The sequence below is a fragment of the Helianthus annuus genome, chromosome 11, assembly GCF_002127325.2.
Source record: "Helianthus annuus cultivar XRQ/B chromosome 11, HanXRQr2.0-SUNRISE, whole genome shotgun sequence".
Taxonomy (NCBI): Eukaryota; Viridiplantae; Streptophyta; class Magnoliopsida; order Asterales; family Asteraceae; genus Helianthus; species Helianthus annuus.
The window spans coordinates 133,512,217-133,516,796 of NC_035443.2; the positions used below are offsets into that span (position 1 = coordinate 133,512,217).

Genomic DNA, 4,580 nt, shown 5'->3' on the forward strand with positions numbered 1-4,580 from the left:
GTAGCATCTGAATGATCATTAAGAGGCTACCAAACAGCTCCTAACCTTTATTTGATGATGACGACCCAACTTCGTATCTTTTTACTTACAAGGGTCAAATAAAGACCCATTAAAATCAATATTCTATTATCTTTTAAAAGCGCTATTGCTTCCCATTTAATCTTTATGTATTTTCATACAGGTGTTCATATATACATAACACATACCTAATCAACATATGCATACATACATTCAAGTTTTCATTATACTATTCAATAACACAAAATCCTAGTGTGATGAAACCCCAAGTTTATTTATGACCCCTAGCACTTCAATTCTCAATGTGTGTCATGAGTAGTAAGAGAAATACATGTTATAATCGTTAATCCCCTGGTAATTAACTCATATTACAACTCAGTTTACTTGATTTCCAGGTTACATGCATACACGGACCAGACAAGTCAATTTACCTGTTTTCTTTCTAATGATCTTATACTTCAAATCGAGTAATTACAAATCTAGATAAAAGAAAAAGTCAATTCATATTACTAACCTCATGGCTCCAGCACAAGCTCAAGCATGAAACTCAGACCAATAACACCTTCGACTTCAAACCAATGCGTGTTGATTCAGTCCATGTGCCTTGGCCCATACCATAAACATAATAGTAGACTTATGAGTGCAGTTCAGTGCCTTAAAGATAAAGATATGAAGTATACCTTCATCTTATTGAAGGGTATTGATCGGTGCATTTTATGTACATTCTAGTCTATATTAATTAATATTAAAATGCATTGATTTTGGTTTAAGAAGCACTACATTGATTAACTTTTATGTTTTATGGATTATAAAGAAAATAAGTTTAATCAATGAAGTCATAATTGTTATTAATGACCAAATTCTCTTGTGTTGGTGGTCACGATAGAACAAAGAAAACAATGAATAATCTTGCAACAATTAAGTGAATTAATAGTTCAATTAATATTTTGAGGTATTGATTTAGTTTGTTGAAGTTTGTACAGGAGGCATGTTAAATAAATTGGATGAATCAGCAGCACTCACTAAAGATGGAACTTGAATTAAATGGAGTTTAAATATGATTATTGGGCCATCACTTAATTAGAGAAATTCTCTAATAAGAGAATTATGGGCCGGACTTTGGGTTGTGATTATTGAGACATGAGAGGAAGTAATTATTATAAAGGCTATGCATAGAATAAAAGTGGAAGAGGCTTTTGACGGCAATTTTGGGGATTACATATTCATTCGTAGCCGTCATACATTGAACATCAGGGACGAATTTATTATTTTACTTTCATCTATTCAAGCCATTCTATGAACTCTAAGGAACTCGGGATGACAACCGAAGTTACGAAGATCATCATGAGCGACTAAACTCCTCGTGACTTTTGCCCGGATGAACGTTCACGCGGTTTGACTTAATTATTCGTTTTTTCTGATTCTTGTAAACTGGTATATCTTGACCACTTGTGTTGGATTATTGGTAAACGTTTCTTGTGTTTGAATTACTTGTCATTTATTAAGTGTATTTGCAACTTTCTTGCGTTGTTAGCGGGTTGGTAAATTTGTGGGTAATTGATACAATCAAACGGGTTATTAGGTTGCATAGTGAATTTTAAAAACTATCTGTAACACCCCGAAAATATAAAACTTTATATTTAAAATTATAAAATATAAAGTAAACAAAAATAAACTAACTAGGAATAAATAACCTAGTTAGTCATAAGTGTAGTTGTTACAAAGGAACTTGGATAAAAACCCTTAGGGTAACTCAAGTAAAGATAAGGGACCAAAGTGGAACATGTGCTAATTAGTTTAAAAAAAAAATAATAATAATTAACACACCAAAACACACACTTGGTGTGTTCTGGTCGCGCACAAACACAGAGCCAGGAGAGGCTCCCCAAGCTCAAACCCTAGTTATCAAGAATTGACTAAATTGAAGGCCAAATTCAGTTCCAAATCGCAATCCAAGCATAGAATAATGATCTCCTCTGAAAGAGGATCATAAGGTATGTAATTTCCATGGAAAACCTTCATCTAAATTTCTGAGCGAATTCATGAAATTCAGAATTTATGTTGCATGTTAGTTGTTTGGAATGAAATAGTGTCTAGGGATGAACCCTAGTCAACTACTTGTTGAAATTTCGCCTATTTCTTGTGAAATTCATAATCACCATTGAAGGTGATAAGTGGGTTTTGTAGAATTATGTTGAACACTAGGATTGTCTTTGTTAACTTAGTGTATTTGAGCTCTATGAAGCAAATCCAGATTTGTTGATATGAAAATTTGTCATGAACATGTGAAATGATGTTTAAATCTTGGTTAAATAGTTAGTCAAGAACTTGATTTTTGAATTGTATGAAATCATGCTCATTAGGTGTTTGATATAATGCCTAAGAGAAGATAAATGTAGAGAATGTGGACTAAAAAAAACGCATATTTGATTAGTGTGGTAAATTATGCGTTATATACTATAAGAGAGTTCTAAACACCTATGGTTGAACTCTATAGGCAAGGAAATCGGAACGTCAAGCGGACAAGCTAATGGCGATACGCGTTTGAAGGGGGCGCTTGGAAGGTACGTAACCACGGTTTCGTTACGTTATGTTTGTTATGTATTTTTACTAGTAGACTTAAATTTAGAATAGTGTATGAATTTGGATGTCTAGTCGAAGTGACGAAAAACACTAGATGAGTAAATGGGTTAAATGTTGGTTAGAACAAGTTTGGTATGTTGTAAAATGGTGGTTCCCATTAAACAACCAAACGGGTCAAACAATGGTTGAATTTGTAAGTGTTGAAGTGACTAAAACGTCACTCATTATGATTGAGTTATAAAAACGTAATCCAAGGAATGGATGTGATACGCTAAGATTGACAAGCCCGGGGATGGGTAATTATGGTTAGATACCAATGTTGATGAATTATGCAAGTATGCAACTTGATTCGTTACATTGGGTGAATTTTGGTAATTAGCATATGTGTAGTCGAAATGTAGAATAAAAGTTGTGTTGATTTTAAGCGATAATGTTCGCTATATTGAATAATAGGTCAAGAATTGGTTAGGTTTCGTTGGTAGTCATCATAATGGAGGATTCCGTAGATGAGCCAAACGGGTCGAATAATCAAATAATGAGTGGCTATTGTAGATTTTGAACCCGAGTGACGGGTAGCGAAATACTAAACATGCAAACCGATGATGGGAGCGTGGGTGTTGAAAATAAAGAACCCATGATTGGGATCTTCTCGTTTAGAAGAGATATCCCGTTCATGGAAGTTTGGGTAAAATGATTAAATGGGTCAAACAACAAAGTTACAGCACCTACCGTAAGTTACGGTCTCCACCGTAATTACGGTAGAAAATAAAACTTTACGGCAGTTCTATACTGCCTTACGGCAGACACAAGTGATCCAGCTTCTACCGTAAACCGTAAGTTATGGTAGAGCCTTGACATTTATGTTAAATTTTGTATATCCTTGTTAATCGAACCCGTTTTTGAGCGTAGTTTCGATTATGTATTATTTCTAAGAACTCTAATATTAGTTTTTGTTAAAAACATTTCAGTTTCTAGGTATTGCAAGTGTACGGATGGTGATCAAGCAAGTTTTTGAAGAACCGAACACAACTTTTGAAGCTTCCGCGATTTCATAACTTTGTAAATAAAAAAATGTTTCTATTTCTTTTGAATGTAAATATGCTGCAAATCAGGTCATGAATGTTTTAACCATGGTTGCAAAAGTCGTTAGGCGCTCCCTAGTCGGTCGACCGGGGAGTTGAGAGTACTCGGCCTAGGCGGAGAGTACACGGGGAGTACTCGGACATGCCAAATTATAAAGAAATTAGTTTCCGGAAATTAAATATGTTTCAAATAACATAAATTTACTAATATTTATAACAAAATACGTGAAATTGATATTCATTCTTTAGTATGATAGGAATAGAAATTGTGTTTTATTTTATTTTAAGTCAAAATTGGCCCACGTTGACCTATTAGATCTGATTTTGGCCGATGTTGACCGCATTTAATCGATTCCAAGTAATTAGTCGGAGTTGAAGAAAGTCGCCTCGCAGCCTACCTTGTAGCGATTTCTCGGAGAGTACTCAGCCTTGGAGACCTTGTTTTACAACCATGGTTTTAACTAGTCGTTGGTTGACTAGTTTTAATTACTCGGAACCTTGTTTTGGTAACTATGTTTTAATTTAGACACATTTTATATAAATCGTATGAATTATTTATTAAATTCAAGTAATAAATTGAAGAGTGTTACAAGTTGGTATCAGAGCTTAAGGTTGTCAACAAAGTGTTCGGTTCAAGCTTGATCAATCGTCCGGTAAGAATTAATTTATTGTTTTAGTAGATTTTATCTTATGTAAGAAATGAGATGTGAATTAATGTGCATGGGAAAAATGTGTTAACTCACTCAAACCCGGAAAGTGCACCAAAAGTGAACGGTTAAAGCAAGTAGTGAACTTGGCTAAACCAAAGCGAAAGATGCAAATGATACAAAATGAAATGTTTAACAATTAATATAAACATTCAGATTCAAGATGACTGATGAAGGCAACGATAATGAT

General features: G+C 34.1%; 1 long non-coding RNA gene across 1 annotated transcript; it reads left to right on the forward strand.

Moving 5' to 3' along the window:
* The first annotated feature begins 1,856 nt into the window (after positions 1 to 1,856).
* Positions 1,857 to 3,692, forward strand: LOC110892007. Its single transcript, XR_002565756.2, has 3 exons — positions 1,857 to 2,012; positions 2,516 to 2,582; positions 3,570 to 3,692. It is a non-coding gene; the product is annotated as an uncharacterized LOC110892007 (long non-coding RNA).
* Positions 3,693 to 4,580: the final 888 nt, after the last annotated feature.